General features: G+C 39.9%; 1 protein-coding gene across 6 annotated transcripts in view; it reads left to right on the top strand.

The window, feature by feature from the left end:
- OSBPL6 (oxysterol binding protein like 6) overlaps nucleotides 1-22,086 on the top strand; it is a 100,204-nt gene that overhangs the window by 187 nt on the left and 77,931 nt on the right. For 5 of the 6 annotated variants that reach the window (XM_033064145.1, XM_033064146.1, XM_033064143.1 and 2 more), the window contains exon 1: nucleotides 26-106. The exons of the other annotated variant lie outside the window; for it this stretch is intronic. The gene's annotated coding sequence lies outside the window, so the exon portion shown is untranslated. Of the gene's footprint in view, nucleotides 1-25; nucleotides 107-22,086 lie in introns of those variants that run through there. 6 annotated transcript variants of the gene reach the window in all.

Here is a 22,086-nt window from a genome sequence, read left to right as displayed (position 1 = left end):
CCTCTCTCCGTCAGGCGGGCGGGGAGCTGCGGCGGGAGGGAGCGGGAGCGGCGGGGCGCAGCCTCCCGGGCCGCAGCGGGGATGCGCCGCGGATGCCGGCCAGGAGGTGGGCGCTGAGCGGGGCGCGGGGGGCGCGGGGGGCGCGGGTGCGGGGCCGGGACGGGGCCGTGCCGGAGTCCCGGCTCGGCGGGCGCTGCGCGGGGCCGGTGCCGCGGCGGGGCCGGTGCTGGTGCCGGTGCCACCGAGGGAGGCGGGCGCGGCCGGGGCGCGGCGGGGCTGGGGCTGGGGCCGGGGCCGGGGCTCGGGCTGGGGCCCGGCCGTGGCTCTGAGGCCCCGGGGCGCAGCCGGAGCATCCGGACCGGGGGCCGGGCCGGGGTTACGTAACGGCATCCGCGCAGAGAGATGCACCGGTGTCAGCCCCGGCTTCCCCGGCGCTCCCCGAAGTCGTGATTTTTTCGCCCTTCCCTGCAGAGCAATTTAAAACGCTCCAATAAACTGTGTGGTCTGTGAGGTTCAGTTGCAGATTAGCTATTGCCAAGTTGATGCACTCTTAGGATACCTTTTTGTTTTCACGCTGTTTCTCTCAAAAAAAGGCAGGGAAGGCCTGTATTCCCAATTTGCTAGCAAGGCTGAGAACCTCTTCCAAGTACTTTGAAGATATACGGATTCATTAAAACTGATGTTTGGAAATCATGTGTTTGCCAGAAGCGCTGATGCTTAAAATGACGTGAATTTTGCCATTGGCTCGTCATTTCATGTAATTTTCTAATTGCTGTTGTGTGCTGGGAGGAGGCATTGGTGATTTTCTTCCCGAAAGCTTCGGCAATGCAGGTTCCGGGGGCTAACAGTAACTGAAACAAAAGACCTTGCTGGACTCCTCAGAGCAAATTAGGAAGCCAAGGTCGAATAGCAAACGTCAGTGCAACTTGTATGGGGTAGCGTGAGAGAACAAAAGTATTCACAAATCTTGTTTGAGAGTTTCAGTGAAAAGTGTTCCTTAAATAGACTATTACTCAGTACATGAAAAAATTGCTTAGTGAAGGTGTGAGGAAACTGCTATTTTAGGACTACAATTAACTATATCAGTTCAATTTTAATGGAACTAGTACATTTAATTGCATTCCTAACAGATTTTCTGTTCTCTAGATGATTAACTTGCAGAATGATACCCGCTCAAAGATTAAAATCTCATCAAGTATCTAATGGTTTTCTCTACAGTGTAATTGTGTTTGGTTTATAATAGTTCTTTTCTAATAACCAGCCTTTGCCCATACAGCTGTAGATACTATAATTAGGCTTTTTTATCTTGGTGTAAATGACATGACCTTGACCTTTAGAGGTTAAGCAGATGTCGTTGTTATGGATCATGTACGTTTAGTGGAGCATTTTTATGTATATGTCATAAATACTGTTTTATTTTCTTATTGTTTAAAAACTGCAAAAGGAGACTGCTTTATCTTTTCTGTCCGCCTTAGAAAAATTAACAGAGATGTGTATGATACTGATTATTTGAAAACTGTAAAGGGTTTCTATTTAAACAACCTTTTCTTTCTGAGTACATGGCAGGATGTATATCTGGAAAACAATATTGGCAGGTTTGTGACTGAAGATTCCCTAAACATTTCCCCTTGCTACTGAAGGCTGAAAGAGGTACCCTTTGTTGTACTGTAGTTCATCAAGCATGCTTCTTCCACTTCCCTTTAATTTGCTATTGCACTCCCAGATCCTCCAGAGCACTTAGAGCTGTGCTGTTGGGGGTCTTGTCTGCAGCCTTGCTTATTGCTGGCAATTTTTTGCTCTTGGCCCATTCTGGGAGCTTATTCATAAATGTCTGCGATGTGAACGTTCGTAGGAACGTGTAGGGGGTTTTTTCCCAAGCGCTAATGTTGAAGGGCTGTACTCTGTATATTTATATGCTCAAATGTATTTTTATAGAACCATCAAAAACATAACTTTACTCACAGGTTTGAGAGTTACTGTGCATCTGAGCAGCCCTTTGGGCATTATTACACAGCTATGGAAAGTTAAAGCTCTGTGACTTGTGTAATAGGGCAGTCCCTGGCCTCCTGCCCTACTGCAAATGGTGGGATACATGAGACTGCTCTCCTTTGCCACTTCTTTCTCCTTCTGCTCTGGAGACAGAGCAGAGAGTGTCCATACCACTTGTCCCTTTAGTCCTGTGGCACATGCGTGTGATTGTGAGTGTGTGTACCCCTGGGTGCTGTACATTTCAGCTGAGCCTCAGTCTACCGATGGATTTCTTAACGTGATGGAGGTGAATGATTTTGCTCCTGTTTTTCCAAGTATGTGTGATACCAGCATGGGTTTTTCCCTGAGAATTTATGCTTCTTTACCATGGGGCTTTGTCTCAGCAGGGCTGTATTTCTTAAGGGACTTTAGTCAGCCTCCTGTGCCTGTGCCACGCTGGAGAAGCTGCTGTCACTGCAGTGGGAGATGGGAAGGAACTGCCAGCGCTTCGCTGCTGATGTGTGTGTTTGTATTTTTAATGTGTGTGTATGTATAAAATGAGCCTGTCCTAATGGTTTAATTAGCCCCTCTGCCTCTTCTATAGGGTAACAAACACTTGCACGTTACTCCTCTATTTTCTAATGTATTTTTAAAACACTGAACAATTCAAATAATTACTTGAGATTTCTGGGAGTAGTTTTTTTTTTCCAGTTGTTTTCTAGTTTTGAAGCTTTTGACTGTCCTGGCATAGGAAAAGGCAGTGGTTTCTGTTGATAATTTTCATGGAAATGTTACTCTGGGCAATTAGACTTCAAAAAGGAATTTCTCCAAGAATTTCCTTCAGGCTTGTGCTTCTTTCTTAAGCTGAGTTTAATGATATTTTAAAAAGTCCTTCACAGTGGAATAGTAAAGTAAATGCTTACTTTTTTGGGGTGTATGTATGTGTTTGTGTGTTGAATTTGCCACATGAACATTGTAGGCGTTGAAGGAAGCAGCAGCAGATATGATATACGAATGAAAGTAAATATGTTTAGGCCATTTGAGGAATGTTGGATTTCTGGCAAGTTTAAAATATGGCTTTGGTCTTATAAAGGAAACTCCAGCTGCCACAAATCTAGTGAAAATAAAACTGTATAGTGAGGGGCAGGTAATGATCTGACTGATTATGAAATATTAAGGAAGATGTATGTAATTATAGAGTCACAGAATAGTTTGGGTTGGAAGGAGCCATGACAGGCCTGCCAGTCCAACCAGTATTTTGTCACCATCATAATAGAAACATATTCCTTGTATCTAGTCTGAATCTACCTCTTTTACCTTAAAATCATTACCCCATATCCTGTTACTACTTAGACCCTGTTAGTAGAGTTTATGCTGAGAGGTGTTATTATGTTTGTAATTAATTTCACTGTTTCCACACCAAGATTTTCTGAGCTGTAAATACAAACCTACAAACTATCAGCTATTTCTTGTAAGTTAGAATACAGACATGGAGGCAGTTAAAAGTTTGGGGTTTTTTAAATGCCTGTGCTGTATATGTCTTAGTAAATGGTTTTTCTAGTAAATGTCCTCGTTTGGGATTGTTCCTTTTGAAAGAGATGAAAAAGGATGGAAGAACCTTTTGGTGATGACAGCTGATAAACCAGTGAAAGGGAGAACAGCTAAATGTGAAATATGGAAAATGGAAGAACACCACAAGAATTACCCTGTGCAGGCATTCAAACTTGTGTCTTCTAGGGAACCTTCTGGACTGCATAGACTTAAGATTAAGGGAGGGGAAAAGTGAACAGTACGGAAATACTGGAGACAATTGTTAAATGAGGAAAAAGCAGGGTTGGTTTTGTTGCAGTTTTTTTTTTTTTATGGGATTTGGCCCAAGTGATACCTAAAAGGTCCTTCCAACCTAAATTATTCTGTAATTTTGTTTTTTCATTGTAGGTGAAACCCAGAAAATTGTTAATTTTCTATTAACAATGAAAAATAGATGGTGCTCAGAAACTCAGAATTATTATTTTTCTGTGCATATATATATATATACACACACATCTATCTATCTATCTATCTATCTATCTATCTATCTATCTATCTATCTATCTATCTATCTATCTATCTATCTATCTATCCATCCATCCTGTGGAATTTCCAGGTAGTTTTAACACTGGTCCCAAGTGAAATGTGTCAGTCTGTGCTGAGGGCTATTTACAGTTATGGGTGGTAGCAGCAGGTAGGGAGATGTGAATTTCCAAGCTTGTCTTTCTGAGAAATCTGCAGACTGGTTGCTGAAATGGTTTCAGTGTAAGCCTCTCCATCACCAACTCAGAAACCAAAAAAGATTGTATGTCATTACTTGTTACCTCTAACTTTAAAAAGAGAAGCTTTGAAGGAAGAGTAGGAAGTGTAAGTTGGAGATTGAAGAAGAGTGAGAGGATGGATCTGGAAGTTGTATTTTGGTTAAATTAGGAGAGCTTTAGAGTGATTCTTAGAAATGCCTCATTGTAGCAGAGAATTTTGAAACTGAGTTAAATAATTTCCTTTTCTTTTTTTCAGTTCTTTAAAGGTAAATATATTTTAATACTAGTTGAGAACACTTCTCTTAAAGTAGATAATGGATGCATTAGTTTGAGATGTAAAGAAAAGAAGTCTCTGGTTGATTGTGAGTTTAATATAGAATTGCAAGAATTTTAATTAGCAGGTATCATGATAGATTTGAATATTAGGTTTTCTATCAATACCCAATTTCTCTCTGTGAAAAGTGGTTTTCTTGCTGTCTTCTTTTTGCTGGAGGATGGTATCTGTATTTCTCACAGAGTCCATTCCCTTGGCATATTTAAAAGGTTCTGTGTTCCTCAATCAAATATTTAACATTTTTTAAATTTTGGCCCTCATCCCATTCCAATGTATCTTTTCCCCCTTATTTTGAGATGCTGAGAATAAGGTGGGTAAGTTGAATCTACCCAGCATTAGCAGTCTTAGTTATGATCTTTCACAGTGTGATCTGACTGCTTGCATTCATAACTGTTAAAATAATATTATTTTCCCTTTTTTTCCCAATGGAAATTGAGAGATGGCAATACTTCTAGCCCATAAATTCAGAACTTTTCAGTTCCCCTGAAATTTGTGAAAATCACAAAAATCATACTTAGTCCCTACTGATTTACATGTTTCTTGCAGACATGCAAAGACGCTTTTGGATTCTCTACTCACAAGGCTGGATTAACAGATCTCTATGTGGTATCAAAAGTAGTCCCACTCTGTAATGCAGATGCTGTTCTGTTGGTATGAGGCTTTTCTAGAACCTGTATTGTTCCCAGTTCAAGGAGTGAGTTGTGATTGTGATGGATGCAGAGGTGTTAAAGTGACGCATTGGATCCTTTACATGTGTATGATAGGGCATAGATCTGGGATTGCTTTGTTATGAAAACAAGTGAACCCAAAGTAGGTAACATTTGTCTCAGAATGATCTAAAGATCGATTTCAAGAAACCTTATCTTGGAATGTGATACACTTTTTCAGACGATGAACTGAAACACTTCTCAACAGAAAATCTAACAAGCTCAGGCTACCCAAAGAGGAGTGTGTATGAAACCTGTGCCATGGAGTGAGAGAAACCTGCCTGCTCAGACAGAGGAAGCCTTGGCTGCATCTGCCCAGCAGCAACTGACCTGTTCCATACTGGAAAATGAAAAACAACAGAAGGACTTTGTTCTGTAGCTGTTCCTAAATTTCTGCTTGCTGTAAAATGTTTGTGGTGGGAGACCAAAGATTTACAGAAACCTTGGTGGTGACTGCTAATTGACCTTAGATATGGACAGTGGAATTGGTGGGACTTTCATGACTCATGCTCACAGTTTAAATGAGAGAGGGCTAAATAATAAATAAATGAGAAAGAAATTAAAGCAGTAGTCCCAGGTGTGGGAGAGCATTGCAATGGCCATGCACGTACCTCTGCCACTTGGAAGGGAACAGCTTGGTGTGAGGTCCAGGCCACTGGTCAGGACTGGGACACACTGAGCAGCTGGAGTGAGCATTCTGTTCGTCAGGGTCTCTTGTGGCAGGGTCACCTGGATCTTCATCTTGGTGTATCATGGAATAGACAAGCTGGCATAGAAATGCCACACTCCTCCTGCTTAATATAGCACAACTTTATTTTATTCAGGTTATGTGAAGCAGTGGTGTCTCACAATTCTTGTTGCCACCCCAACCTCTTCCCCTGTGACAAACCCAGTACGGATAATGTGATGTTAAATGGAATTTGGGTTAAGGGAAGTTTCTATTTAGATCCTACAGGAATGGTTCCAGGCTGATGATTTTTTTCTTTCTGTTTCACCTCTGCCTTTACTGCGTCTGTCCTGCAGTGGGACTGCAAGTACACCCTTGCTCTCACTTCTACTTTACTAGGATTTTTATAACTGACCTTCTCAGGGATGCCTGGCACCCTTTTGATCTTTTAACTGTTTCTTCCCTTCTGCCTTTGAAAATCAAATTCCACCTTGTTTGGAAAGGAATGGCAGTGTTATAGGAAAATGGGAGAGAAAGTAACCCAGAGAGACTGTGGCTCATCTTCTTAGATTACAATTTTTGAGATTTTAGCCAGGGGATTAAAGTTTCTTTAATTTATTTTCCTGGAAAATGGTGGAGAGCAGTATTTTCTTTATAAGCTGCTATTTAGGGAGCCAGTTAGCTGTGTTGTCACCTGTAAGGATAGATCTAGGGAAAATGGAAAGGCAGAATCACTGAAGGAGAGCTACAGAAATGGCAAGAAATGGACTAAATAAAGGGGCTTTCATCTTGAAAATGGGAAGCTGGAATGGTTAGTTTAGTGACAAATGTTTGTTTCGGAGTAGAGTGGGTCAGCTGGGTGAGAAGGTGCTGGCTAATGCTGGAAATGATGCTTAGTTTAGATGAACAGGCTTCAACGTGTAACAGCTTGCTGAGATCTGGAGCAGCAGCAGTTGGTGTTGAGTCATCTTGAAGTCCCTCTGACCCCAATGTGACGCAGACATCCCTCTGGTAAGGAATTGTGTCGCTTTTCTGTTTAAGCCTGTATTTCTGGAGTTTATTCTGTTTCTGGAGAGCAAACTTCTTAAGATACTTGCCAGAAACAGAAGGATAGGAATGATATGAAACAGAGCTGTAGAGCAGTCAGAGGATGAGTCTGTCTATAGCCTGACATTTTTTTCTTTCTGTGTAATGGTTGAAGAATGCTAAAATCCATCTCCTTCCCCCCCTCCTGTCAGTTAAAATACAAGTTGTCTTTCCACATTCACTTGTGCCTGACAAGTCTGTTCCGTATGTAACTTCTAGGAAGTATAGGCAGGTCACAGTTGCTGCCTGGTATTATATTCTTGGGTGGCATAATCATGGACAAAAATAATGCATTCTCTGAAGGGAAAAAAAAGAGTTCTCTAACTCTCCTTAGCTCTGACCTGTATTGTGTGGGTGTGCAAATATACTGTGGAAAGCTAAATGTAAATTATATGCTGTTCCACCAAACAGGCTTTTCTCAGTTCTCCTAATAATTGGTAATGTAGCTACATAGAAAACCCATGGTCAGTTTGCAGTATGCAGTTCAATGACAGGCAATGCAATGAAATTATTATTTGCAATGCAAAATAATCTTTAAAAAACCCAAACAAGGTATTTTCTTTAGTAGCTGCAAACTCTGTCTCTTGCCCAGTCACCATAAATACTGTTTTGTGACAGAACATACAATTAATAAAAAGAGTGGCTTCTGTCTATAATTAATACAATTATGGTTGTTCTTTCTTTTGATGTGGATTGAGTATTGTTGGGGGAGGCCTCAAACCAAGTCAGAAATGAGGGTTAGAATTAGCCAGCTGACCAACAAACAGGGCTTTCCAGTAGCTCCACATGGTTGTGCAGTATCTGTGAGTTTAAGGAAAAAAAACAGCACCAAAAGTAACTTATGATATGCTTTTTAATTTCCATTTCTGGTGATGCAAAGGTTGTAGTTGGATCTGCAGATGCTCTGAAATGTAGCAATGACATGGCAGCTTGGGTTCATAGTTCCATAACAGCTGCCCAGTGTGTCTATCTGCCTGCTACAAATTCAAATTTTCTGAGGAGGGAGTGTCAGATTTTTCGCCTTTAAAGTTAATGAATTCCTATTCATCAATTTCTTTGTGTTTTCATAGTGTTGTGGCCAAAAGAATGTAACATGAATCTACAAGGAGTAGGTTTGGCTGAGACAGCCCTGCTGTAATCATGTGGCCTTTCCCAAAGCTGTGATTTTTTTTCTTAATACTCTTGGGTTTTAGGTTTCCAGCTGAGATGCCTGGACCAGCTCTGCAGATGCTGTGAAACAGAGCACTGCTCATAGTTCTCCTGATGTTTTGTGCCTTCCTGAGTGCCTCATTTTTCTCCCAGCTGTGTGACCTTTATAGATCCAAAACCCTCTTGTCCTCTCTGACGTGAGCGCTTTCTGACAGCTGGAATGTTACTCAAACTGTTAGCGCGCTGTAGGAGGGCAGTGCACGGGGCAGGGATGGATGGCTGCATGGATGGGTGGATGGATGGATGGACGGATGGATGGCTGGATTGTTGCCTCCAGCTCTGATTCCTGATGCCTGTCCAGCCCAGAGCTGTGCTGGCCCTTGGCTGCCAGCTTGTGCTGCAAAGGCATGGAGATACTCTAATTCCCTACCACCTTACAGTATTTCTGGTGTAATTTCCTTCTGATATATTCATTATTAGATTTCCCCCACAATGTTCTTCAGCATTTTTAAAGATTTATTCAGTGTTTTCGGATTTTTATGCTTTCTTTTTAACTTTGTGAGCACATTAGCTCAATCATTTTGCATAAAGCTGTCAAATACCAGTCATAAACCTGTGCTGTATCTTTTTACTATTCTATATATTATTGACTATTTGCATTATTTTAAAGTTACACAGAATTCTTATTTAAAGTATAAATCCATTGACTTTAGAATCTTCTACATTTTTTTCATTATTTTCACATGTTTTTTTGTAGTAAATCAGTAAAAATAACTTCGAAGCTGGAGTAAGGAATAATGCTAATGTGTGAACTGTAGGTAGATAATAACATTAACTTGATAAACATGGTGTATTTCCCCTAAAGGGAACAGAAGTATGCTGGCTAACATCAGGTGAAGGGGCTTTATGTTCAGTAAACTAGAACTATAGAGGCTGTGATTGGTGTGTATTAGGCCCATAGCTCTCTCTAGGAAAAGAGTAGTATCTCATAACAAAGAAGTTTTATTTTTTTATGCCATTGCATAAGTTCAAAGGTAATTAACATAGTTTTTTAACTATGTTTTTATTTTGTGTTTTATTTTGTTTGTGGGCACTGCACTCAGTGTTGAGAAACACTGAATGTGCTTGTGAGGAGAGTGGCAGCTTCAGAGATTTTATACTTCAACATCTATGGCAGCATTCCCATTTTGAGAACTAGTAGAAACAAACTGCTCTTTAGGCTGCAGATATCTTGAGGAACACATAGTTCTGCTTTCTTGGCTTATTCTTGGGTAGTTTGCCATGAAAAATGTGTCATAGCTGAGTGATATAACACTGAGAAAACCACCAACACTGGCTAAATCTGTTTGTAGGTGAAATTCAGTTTCTTATAAAGAAATGTAATGAGTACAAACTTATTTTGAAACTAATTTTTTTAAAGTCAAATTTAGGAGTATAGTTTATAAGGATAGTGCAGAAGGCAATCTTTCTCAATGAATTACAGTTGTACTGATTGCTGAGAAGTGGACACAACCTTGCCTGCCCAATGAGTCTGGGTGTTATAGAAGAGTGGGCTAGCTGGCCACAGGGTACAGTTGGAGTTGGAGCTTGAGATCCAGAGCTGGTGCAGCTTGGGATGGAGCCTGCTGGCTGTGCTGTGAGGAGGAAGGGAGGTGCAGTCGTGCAAGGGACAGACAGGGTTAGAAGATTCTGTGTGGGGGACAGACAGGGCAAGGTGGCTGGGTAAGGGACAGCTTGGGGCTAGCCAGTGATGCACAAGGAACAAGGAAACTTGCAGAGGGAGAGTCAGAGCTGTGTGGAGCTGCCTGAGTTCATTGAGAGAAGGTACAAGAAGTTTTTAATAAAAGACTGGTGTTGGTGCCAGTCGTGTCCATCTTGACATAATTGCTGCAGCTAAATGCACCAGGAGTGTGCTCATCACTTCTGGCTTTCCAGCACTGAGACATCTTCCACAGCTCTTGCCCTCTTTATCCTGTCTGTCCTCCACAGGTCATGCCCCACCTGTTAATTCACTGCTCTTGGAACTCCAGACCTGTGCCCAGGCTCCCTGCTCCTCCTGGTCACACAGGCACGTCCCCTTGGCCAGGCTGGTGATGCTCCATGCCTGTTCCCTCCAGCTGTGAGCTTCTCCTCAGGTCCTTAGGATCTCAGGAGGTCCTTTGCAGGGTAGTGCTCAGGCCTGGGGTTGTGAAAGGAAAAAAACCTTTGAGAACAAAAGGCCTGGATAGTCACAGTGCAAGCATACCAAGGAAAATTGGTTATTTTCCTACCAGTTCTTATGCCTAGAAGCAGTGCAAGCTGCCATTTCTTAGTAGCAGCAAGTGAAATATTTTGGCACTTCAGATTGGTGTTTCTGTCAAGGTGGGTTATACATCTCAGCCACGCTGGAACAGATTTAAATGTAATGGTGCAACTTCCAAATGCAGGTTTCTCATTTAGAAGGACAAGTCTGAACAGAAATAAATGTCTGTATGTGTTGTGGGACCCAGAAAGTAATTCAGACAGACCTCTCTGAAATTTTTCTTTTTAAGCAATCTTGGTATGCTGCAAAAATGGATTTAAAATCTTTAGTTACCCACAGGTAACAGCACAGAAAATCAATACTTTTTCAGCTAATGTCAATTTTTTCCATTAAAAGATAAATGAGGAAGTGTGAAGCTTCCAGTCTTCTCAGACTTCTGTGTGCTTTCCAGACAACTGGTTTTAATTTTTCTTTATGTTTTGTATAGTGTGTACTTAGTGCTTGTCATTCCCATTTCCAGCCATTGCTTGTACTTATGAGTTAAATAATCAAATAATGATGCAACCCTGGTGCCTTTTAAAAGCCTTTGTTCAACTAAGAGGGTGAATGTTTTATTTGAGGAAATTAAACTTTGTAGGAAACTGAAAACGATCCCTATCATGGGTTAGATTTTATTTTTACTTGGAAAGGTGCTAGCTCGTGTTATCTTTGTACTCACTGACATTTATCAGTGCTTAAGTACTGGTGCTTGGAAGGGTCTGGTCTCCCATTTAATTTTTATAAATGGAAATATTATAAGACAGAATAGGCATTTTACAAATAATTTCAAAGGTTAAAGCATAAATATTTGAAGGGAATGGACTGTAGATTTCAAACTTCTACTATAGACTTCTACTCTTCATAGCCATTGTCTTGTGAGGGTCTGACTGGAGTGATGGGGAAGTGGAGAACCACTGCCCTGGATCTGTAGAGAGTGAAAAAGAAAAGGAAGATAACTTTCTTAAGTTTTCCAAATGCATGGGCAGAGTCCTGCTTTTTAAAATAGATGCAACTTCCCTGTTTCAGGATGCTTGTTAAAAATAAAAAAAAATAAAGATGAATTTGAAATTTTCTTTCCAGAACACTGCCATTTCTGTCTTAATATCTACAGTACTTTTACCCTCTCATTTTTAAGCTGCCTTTTAGAATTTTTATAGTTGGGAAGCTGTCCCAAAACTTATTTGTCAGGTGTTACTACATAGCAGTAATGCAATTAACCTTACAAGTCCTTTTTACTTCCTTAGTATTTGCTTGGTAGTTTTTCAAGAATTATTTTACTGCTATTTTCTGGTGCTGTTTAATTTTGGAACAGGTACTGCATACAGCAGGGGAGTTTCTCTTCTGTGTAAATGGCTATGGGCATCTTGGCTGAGGTTACTGACACATATTTGGCTAAGTGCTGACTTACCAACCATTGTGAAAGACTGAAGAATGTTGAAAAAGTTAACTGAGTTACTTAAGAAAATTACTGTTGTCCTTATAGCTGGAGTGATTTCTCCTCTCAAGGAAGAAAAAGAAACTGCAACAGAAATTGAAAGTCTGCATTGAGATAGAACAAATGTCAAGGGTAACAAAATACTGTACTATGTTAAGGTATGACATCGTCCTAAAGTTCACTGTATCTGTTCATTCTGTGGCAATGTACACATTAATGAAAAGTTTGAATGGGAAAACACCAAGTCTCACTTTTGAATAGAACTTAGATGCTCTAATTCAGTTTTCTGTTATAACTTTCTCAGGATATATTTATGATAATGAAAGTATTATGACTGATGATAAAAATCTTTTTGGGAGAACATTTATGTATATCACAATATATTTTCACTGTCTAAATGATAGATGACTCAGAATCAATTTTTTTTTTTGTTCTAGTGAATTTACAAATATTGAGTTACACTTACCTGAGATTATAATTTGGGAGTGGTATCAAGGAGCAGAGGGAGAAATTTAATCTCTATTTTTATCTTTATGGTATTTTTTATGGTTTTTAAATATAGTAGCATTTTATTGTTTATACTTTTGGCATTAATCTTGCATAAAGTATTGCTTTCAGGAGTATTCTTATGCCTGGATGTTGCTGCTAGATAAGGTTAGGAGATTTTTCAGTAACTAAGAAATCAATAGGCAACAGGAAGCTTAAAAAGGAGAGGCTGAACTTCAAACCATGACTTATATGGCATTAGAAGTTCAGAAGAATCTGAGGACTTGAGTTGGAGCCTGTGACACAAATTGTGAGGGCTGGAGCGCAGCTCCTGTGAATACAGGCTGAGAGAGCTGGGTTTGTCCAGCCTGGAGAAGAGAAGGCTCCAGGGAGACTTCACCGCACCTGTCATTACCTAAAGGGAGCCTTTTACAAGGAGGGGTTGGCAGGACAAGGAGTGATGGCTTTAAACTGATAAAGGCCAGGTTAAGGGTGGACATAAGGTTATAAATCCTTCACTATGAGGGTGGGGAGCTACTGGCACAAGTTGCCCAGAGGAGCTGTGGATGCCCCATCCCTGGAGCACTCAAGGCCAGTTTGGATGGGGCTCTGAGTAGCTCTGTCAGGTCTAGTGGAAGGTGTCCCAGCCCATGGCAGAAGGTAGGAACTAGATGATCTTTAAGGTCCCTTTCCGTACAAACCATCCTGTGATTCTATAAATAGGTTTTTATTGCCAGCAAAATATGAAATGAATCCTTCTATTCCTTTTTCTGCTTTGGTAGTGGTGCCTAAATCTTCTGTTTCATAAATGTGTGATTCCTGAAAAGAGAGGACATTTGTAGTTTGGTCACTGGTTTTATTAATGCAAGTTCATCACTAGAATTCTGCCCATATTTTATTGACCCTGTTCTGGAAAATCCAAATTTGTCAGCATCTTACATGGAAATAAGAAACTGTGAGTGGGAACAGTGCTCCCTGGTTTGTGAAAGTCAATGAGCAGAGGGAGGAGGAATACTTAATGAACTCTGTTTGACTGGAGTTTGTGTCAGCCAGCACATCTTCTCAGCTCAGCCAAGATGACAGATAAAGTCTTACGGTGGCTGTTAGCAGCAGAGTTGGAGGTGTGGATGGAATCCTGGCAACTGAGGGATTTTTGTTACGTGCATGAAGTCGGATGTCGTCACGAAAGAAAATTTTTAGTATCCTGTCTTGAGCATGAGTATACATCCAGCATAATAAATGCCCCTCTTCAGGCTGAGAATCAGTCCTACAGAATTGCAGGTGAAGGTTGAGCTGCTTCCTTCTGAGAAATCATGACGACAGTAATTGAAACAATCAGATTTCTATTCAGCTGCTTACTGCTGGAGGTCTTTTTGTTATCTTTAACTCAGTGTTAATTTAGGTCATCCTTTAGTCTAAGTAAAAGAGACTGCAAATGCTGTTTCTCTTGGCTCTATGTATGTACAGAATATCTAGAGAATGCTATTTGTTTTGGTGCTAGTGTATTTTATTAAATGTCTGTCTGATATGAGAACAAAAGGGCTTTAAAAATAATTTGATAGCTTACAGTATGCATTTGTTTATTTTGGGCATCATCCTGTATTCCTGCTTTTATGAACAGTACTAAGTCCTTAAAAAATGCTGTTTTGTTGGCAATCATCATGGATGCACAAGTGCAGCAAGAGCCTGTGAGTTTCTGCAGCTTGAAGGGTGCAAGCAGTGTCCTCCTTGAGCCTCCTGAGATAGATGAGGAGCTGTGTGTGCAGGAAATGTCCAGGCATGCACATAAATACTGTACAAGGAGAACTGTCTTCCAAAAAGTTCATAATTGAAAACAGAACGCAAATAGGAAAAAACCCACAAGTTATCTTTTTTCTTAATGCCAGATTACTGTAAAGTTGTAACTCATCATTTACTCACACAGCTCTTCAGAAAATTAACACACTTTCAATAGAAGTAGTTGTAAGGACAAGTCCTAAATTTTCCTGTTATTTATCTTCTGAATACAGTCCACCAATGTAATTTGTTTCATTAATGTTTCAGAGTGCATAATAATTTGTAACAGAGAAATATGACTGCCCTTGCCTCTTTCTCCAGGCTTAAATAACAATGTTTTGTCATATCTATTTATATTGTGTATGTTAAAGTGCTGTTATGAAATTGAAAATCCCTCTGAGTGTGTTTTGTGGAAGTTGAAAGCCCCAGAGTGATAATGGCAGGACATTGTTGACCTTGTTGGTGAGCTAAGTACTAGTGGCTGTGTTTTGAGATGCAGAGCATCCTGACAGTCAGTTATCTGGGATGTGGGCCTCTCAGATAGTCTTGTTCAAGTGTTCTCAGTGGTAAAATCTGCTTGCTTGAACTAATGCTTTCCTTGGATAGGGGAATATGTCTGAAAATGTGAAACACGTGAAAGGAGCCACCCACTGTGGAAATAATGGAGGTTAAGAAAGTTATTGTGCCAAAAATAATTACTAGTACATGCAAATCTAGCTAAACAAACTATATGTGGATAAACAAGTACAAGATATCTACAGTTGTAGCTCTTATTTTGTATAGTGGGAGCTATTCCCAGACCTTGGGAACTGGGATTATCTAGGGGGGGAAAGTTAAGACAGCATCCTTTGAAAAATATTGTTTTCCTCTTTTTTCCTTCCCTAGACATGAAAGATGAGCACAGGCTGCATGTGGTGCATTGGGTCTGCTGAGCCTGGTGTCCTGCCCATAGCAGTAACTCAGAGCAGGGAGCACAACACCCTGCCCTTGCCAGCCCTTTCCCTCTGCTCTTGGACTGGGAAGTGTCACAGGGAGCTCAAAACACCTATTTCCCCCCGAGTTGGGCCAGTCTCTTCCTAGACCTTAAATTTGGCACGTGTATGTGCTTTTTGCAGCATGCTACATACCTACTCTTATAACTTATTTCTGTGAGTTATAGAGTGCTTTCCGCGCATCACTACAGTGTGTGTAGGCTTGGAGAAACTCGGGGAGGAGAGACACTGCATCCAGTAATGGGGCTGGAGAAACCTCGGGGTTACAGGGCAGGCTCCAAAGTGAGAACAGAGCAAACACTATCAAAAGAAAAAATTGGGTGATTTTCCATCCTGCTACTGGAGTCTTAGAGGATAGGCTGTAAGTTTCTGTGTGGAAGGAAAGGGCCAAGGAAAACCAGAGATGTTCAGGTGGATCTATGTCTCCTATGGGCCCTGCAGAAAGTAGAGGGACAGTACAGAAGAGGATTTGTAACTCTAGGTGACTCTAGGAGGTGCATTTTACTGGTTTTTTCAGTTTATTATTCTGAAAAATGGAAACATTTTGTGCCTTTATTACTGAATTTGGGTTAAGTCTAACATATATTTTTCATAAAAGGAAAAACGGAGAAAATTTTGAAAAACTGCAATTTTGTCTCAATACCTTTTTGATGAAATGCATGTTTTGGTGTGTCTTGACATTTCAATGTTTTTTTACTCCTTCCTTCCTCCTCTCAGTCTCTGAACTAAAAAAGAATCTGCTTTTTATGCAGCCAAAATAGGTTCTTTTTTCAGTTAAGGATTTGAGGTTTATGAAACATGTCAATAAACATGCCCAGGGAAAAACTTACTTGTTCCAAAAATATAAGGCAGACTTTTCTAGTTAAGAAAAGTCATCCCAGCATATGGTGTGTTTCTTTTAAGATGCAAAATATGCATACACTGAGATGAACCCTCTGGAGGAACTTTGAGGCAGTCTCTCTTGCTCTTAAAGCTTCTGTCTTCATTTGTTTCAGCAGACATTTACTTTCTGAAGATTTTCTTCCCTGTTTCTAAAAGATGTTCATGGTGCCCTGCCAAACTGTTGTTGACAATCTGTTTCTTGTAGGATACTGTTATATATAAATAGTGCCTTTTTTATGTTTAATTTTTCAAGCCAGGAGAAACATTCAGATTTGCTTTCAGCATGAGTCTAGAATAACATTGTCTCTGGCATAGTAGTTGTTGTAGTCTTATATGACAACTGTTGTACACATTATTTTACATGACTGAGGCTGCAGAATAGCTGGGGTTTTCTCTGTGACTGATGTGTTTTTGCGTGGGGGGTTGCCTGATGTGTTTTTATCAGTGCCTCACTAGCTGTGGCAGTAACCTGTGCTCAGTGCCACCACTCTACTGTGACCTTCAGACAGACCAAAAAAATCCATCTTGTTTGCTCAGCATCCCAAAAGACAATTAGGAATGGTTGCCTGAGCAACATAACATCCTTGTCCAGTGCCACAGGGATGGCTGTGGTGCCAGTTGGACTGTTCTCCCAGAAATGGCACGCTTCCATGCACAAAACAGTGGACTAGCAAAGGAATGGTTTTGCTTCCTACTTGTTTTTCATCTTTGCTTGGACTCTCTGGTGCTGAAGTGGTAGAAAATAAGCAAAGGCACAGAGTAAACAGAGGAGCAGAGGGGGGAAAAAAAGGGGGCTACATGAACAAAGGAAGGAATCCTGTGGGAAAGAGAGGTGGGGATGCTCTGCATCTTGGATATAGGAACAAAGCAGTGTAAAAAATCTGACAAAAAAGATTATCAATGTAGAAGAAGCAGTCAAACAGAATAAAATCATTTAGAAAAGGAATTAGGGAGAAAACATGGGCAATGCTGGAGGACTAGTAAAAATGAGTAAAAATGGGAAATATCTTTTTTTTAAAGCATGTAACAGCTCTTAGATTAAAAGTGTATTAACTGATGAGATTTGTTAAATCTATTTTGCTGAAAAATCTGTATTTCAGGTTTTGGTGGTGGTGCTATTTGTTTTTGATAATTATATAGAAACCAACAGACTTATTGATGCTTTGATACTTGGGTATGTTTCCCTACAACAAAACCTACCAAAGATCTCTTCTGGATGCAGGTTGCGTATCGATCTTGTGTGGTTAAGGCCCACTTGCATTTTGCAGCCAACAGCTCACAAGGGAGCAATATGGCTGGTATCACATCTGTCTGCCTTTTTTCTTCTCAGCTTGAATGAAGAGCTACCTATTTACAGCTAGGATAACTGTGGGGAGGCCCTGGCACCCGTCCAGACAAAGGGCTCACAGTCACGTCTCTACATCACACAGAGATGCTGTAGCTGCTTTCCTGCTGTTAACCCACCTAATTTTCCTTGTTTTATACACATATAGCCTGTGAGTTTTTGGATAGCTCATGCACTGTATGAAATATTTGTTCCATCTGCTCAGAGCATTTGAGCTTTATAGTAAATTTGGAGCAATTCATAGGTTTAGAACTTGGCTATTTTTTTTTTTAGCCAGTAAAGAAGTATATGGAAGTCTTTCAAAATAAAAGCTAAGCTGTGACAAGAGAATAACACAACAAACTAAACAGGAAATAAGGAATATTGAAACTTGGTGATTTTTAGGGTCCCTTCCATCCCAAGCCATTCTATAATTCTATGAAATATTTTCTTTCAGTGTGAGGCCTGTATGTGTTTGAATTTTATCTACCTGAGGTCTCCTTAAGAGTCAGTTTATTCTGCCCTTAGGTGCTAGCTTCTTCAATTTTTACAGAAAGATATTCCTTGTCCAGGAGTGTTTGTGTTCTAATTTAACAACTTTTCTGCTATGCAATTTCATTATGGATGATGTGATCTTTAAAGCTTTTATTTTTTCCTCCCTGGTGGTGTGGTTTGATGGAATCAACAAAATCTGTTACATTGAGGTGTGCTCTAATATATTAAAACCTTGTTTTTGCTGGTCACTGTAGTACTCTCCTCTATCAGACGCTTCTAATGTAGCTGCTGCTGTGAGCAGTCACAATGACAAAGGATTTGTGCGTGTGGAATTGGGTTTAGAAATCAGAGTGCAGAGGCTTGTATGTTACAGAGCTCTGAAGTAATGCCAGCTACAGCAAAGCTCATGTCTCCCCTCTAAAGCTGGCATGAATTTATTTTCTACTTTCATGGCATCCACTCCTGTTCATGTCCTTTTTATATTACAATCTCACCAACATCCCATGTTATGGTGTGATGGTCTGAAGGAAAGATGAAGTTCTGACTACCCCATCAGCTTCTTATACAAATGCCAGTTACCACAGTGACAGAAAATTATAAACCCTCCCCATAAAAGTACCTGTACAGGTTTCCCTGTCCTGTGTCTCGAAATAAAGTTTTCACAACATCCCTCTTAAAAGGACCTGTCTTTTTCTATTAGAGAACCTGCACTTGGTTAGAGTTCCTTTTTTGCCCTGTAAAGCTTGTTTATAAAGCTTGAAGCAATTGCAGTGGCTAGGCACATAAAATACACATCCCACTCAAGGAATTGGAGCAGGTTTCTTGTAAGAGCTTTGAGTCTGCCATTGAGAATTGTTGCTTATTTGAATTTCAAGTCTAAATCAAGGCTAAATGCAGATTTAGGAGGTTAAAAAAACCCCCCAAAACCCCAGTAATTTCACGACTATAAGGTGCACTTCTGGGTTTTGATTCAACATTTTAGTCAAAAGGGTGTGCCTTATAGTCGTGAAATTACTGTACTCTTATGTCTAAGGTAAAACTAAATAAAATGAAAATATTATGTTTGGGTACACTTGTCCTCAGGGTAAAGCTTCTCTGTTTGTTTAAATAGAGATTTTTATTTATTTATATGAATGAAGAACAGTACAGTTTTGAAGTGTAGTTGCAGATAAAATTCTTCACATCTTTGTATAAATGTTATAAATAATAAGCAGAGAGACCTAGGGTATTTTCCCTAATATTGAGGGACTCGAATAAATCTTACCAAATTGTTTTTTTTCTCTCTCCACCTTGGAATCAAAATCTCTTTTATGGTATATGGACATAAAGATTTATAATTTTTGTCTCTCTACTGAAAATATAAATATAAATAAGAAAAGGGTTTATTTCCTCTTTAATACAAAAACTGGTTACTTTGTATATTTTATGGGTTGTTCAGTAAATTCTAAGTCCTATACCTAGAATTTCTGGTGTTTAAACAATACATTTATAATAGTCTCCTTCTGAAAAATAAAATGATGATTCTGTAATTGTAGAACTTTTTATTTTTCCTCTTCCATGACCTCCTCTACATGCAGCCTCTGTGCTCTTACTTTCCATTTTTCTTGACCCCATATTTTCCAGGAGATCTCAATGTATTATTATTTTTATTAGCTTAAAATAGAATTCCAGATGCATTTTCTGTATGTCTGCTATTAATGTGATTGGAAAGGGACTCTATGGGCTTTTTAATTTATTTATTTGTGTGTGTTCCTGTGCTGGAGTGCCTTGTCATATGCAAGTCAAGTGGCTGGGTGAGTCACTGTGGTGCTCAAGTCAGATTACAGTCAGCCTCTCCCATCGTATTCAACTCTGGTGGTGCATGGTCACTGCTAATGAGTCATCTCTTCCGACTTCTCTGATAAATTCCTGTTTTTTCTGAAGAGTTTGCTGCTGTGGCAGATACAGAACAAATTGGGATGGAATATTTACTAGGATGCATGCCATAACTGAGGTGCTAGCTCAGCACTGGCTGCAGAGCTTTTGTGTGCAGTGCAGTTCAAGGTACGCTTCCAGGACTGGCACTTAAAACTTTTCTAACCACTACATAATGAGTTTTTATATTTGAAATTAATCAAGTAACATTTTTTTCAGGCAACACTCAGAACAGAACTGCATCTTTGTAGGCATTAGGGAATTTTTAAAACTGGGAACAGATCATGGATGTTTAACTTGGTGTGCCACATGAGACAATAGAAAAAATCTCCACTTACAGTTCCTGCAACCATCTAATTGATCTGCACAGTATCATCTGCAATAATTCTGCTCTCTACTTACACCAATTCAATTTAGAAACATAAGACAGAAGCAGCAGAAACTATTGCAAATGTGGAATATGTAACATTTTCTTAAGAAAGGATGTTCTTTGATGTTCATCTTTGTATACTTTCAAGCCTAAATGTCAGGAAGGGAGATTTGATGCGTGAAACAGAGAGCAGCCAACAAGCTCTAAGTGATGTCTAGGTGTTAGAAAGACAAATTACTTGTTGATAGAATTGCCTTGTTAAGGTCTAAGGCTTGACATGCATCAGTGATCACAGTGGGTTACCAAAGCTTGGGAAGAAGGGCAGTGGACACAAAGAATGCAGAATTCACAAGCCCCAAGGACATTTGGCAGAACTCTCAAGATAAGGGAGAAACTAATAAAACAAACTCAGCAAGTGTGCTGAATCAGCTCTGGCTGTGTAAGAGGTGTTTCCAGCAGGGGGAGAGCAGGACCATGACTCACAGATCACCGACCCAAAAAAACCACTGGCTCAAAAGAAGTGAGTAAGAGTGAGTGTGTGGACTGCTTAGCATAAGAAGTGAGAAAATCCTTAACCAATACAAGATAGAATACTGATCGACAAGAGAGCTCTGCAACTTGTAGCCAATAAATGCTAATTCCTTTGTTTGTTAAAATGTATAAATTGCATAAAAGTTTTGATAGTTGGTGTGCTTGATTTGTGGATTGCCCCTGAGCACCCAGGCTTGCCAGCTCTGTCTCTCTCAAGTGTGTCATTATTGGTTGCACACTGGGTAATGAGTCTGAATTTTGTGGATTGCTAGTTGCACCTCTGTTATTGAATCACATCCCATGCAATTCTGCAGTGGGCAATAATTCCTGGAGCTCTGTACAAATGCCTGCTGTGGCCAGAAGTTAGAAGTATGCCCAGTATAATAAATCCTATTGTATAAAAACACCAGAGGTAAAAGTATGCTACCAAAAATCAAGCTTATCACCATTGTCCTGAGGTACCCCAGTGATTTGGAAACATCTGCCCCAGCAAGGAGCTCATACTCACATATCACATACCTTTCTTCTTTCTTTCTGATTTCTGAACAACAATGACTGAATAATGTGATACAGTTGATCAGTGAATATGAGCATGTGGAAGAGCTTTTGAGAAACAGTAATTTGATTATCTGTACTAAGAGAAAATAATTTTTTATGATATTTAGAATACTCAGTTTTCTGTTCTGGTACTTGAATAATTATGATTAAAATGCTTTCCTGAAGAAGTAACAATACGGCAATTGGCTCATAATTCTGAAGGTTTTTCCTTTAATGATTTTTGTGTGGCAAGTGTGAAGGTGCTCTTTAAGCTCTTTAATTTGTATTTTGCTTTAGCCTGGAGCTGCTGTAGCCTTGTCTCCCACGTGAGTTCAAAGACCTGGTTTGTAGCATTGCAGATGTAAAGATGATGTATTTGGTCATTATGTGCTCTATTTGTCCTGGCTCTAATAGTGGCTTTTCTGGTTCAAGAAGGGCAATGCAAGCAGCATCTGTGGCTTTGCAGCAGTTTTGCAGCAGCTTCAATCTTCATAAGTGTGTCAGATTCTTCCAATGGATAAGTACTTCACAGCACTATTTTCCCCTTGGTGGGTTTGCTTTATATGTGATATGTTCCTTAGGAGCCACTCTGTTTCTTTTGTGTGATAGATCATGGTGAGGATTTGTGTCTTTTCCCTTTATCTTTTGGAGACCCATTAAATGAGTGTTGATTTCAATGAGCATCGCTGGTAACAAATACATACAGGTGTGATATCCTTGAACTGGCTGTACTAATATATAGACTTATTTTTTTTAGTTGCTGTTTTCCAATTGAGCTTGTACACCAAGATATACTCGAGTTGTCTTGTAGGGATCTAGGATTCATCTCTGCTTCTTTGTCTGAAATATGCTACTTAGATA

The sequence above is a fragment of the Catharus ustulatus genome, chromosome 7, assembly GCF_009819885.2.
Source record: "Catharus ustulatus isolate bCatUst1 chromosome 7, bCatUst1.pri.v2, whole genome shotgun sequence".
Taxonomy (NCBI): Eukaryota; Metazoa; Chordata; class Aves; order Passeriformes; family Turdidae; genus Catharus; species Catharus ustulatus.
Note: the sequence above shows the minus strand (reverse complement) of the source record. Positions and strands in the feature narration are given on the sequence as shown.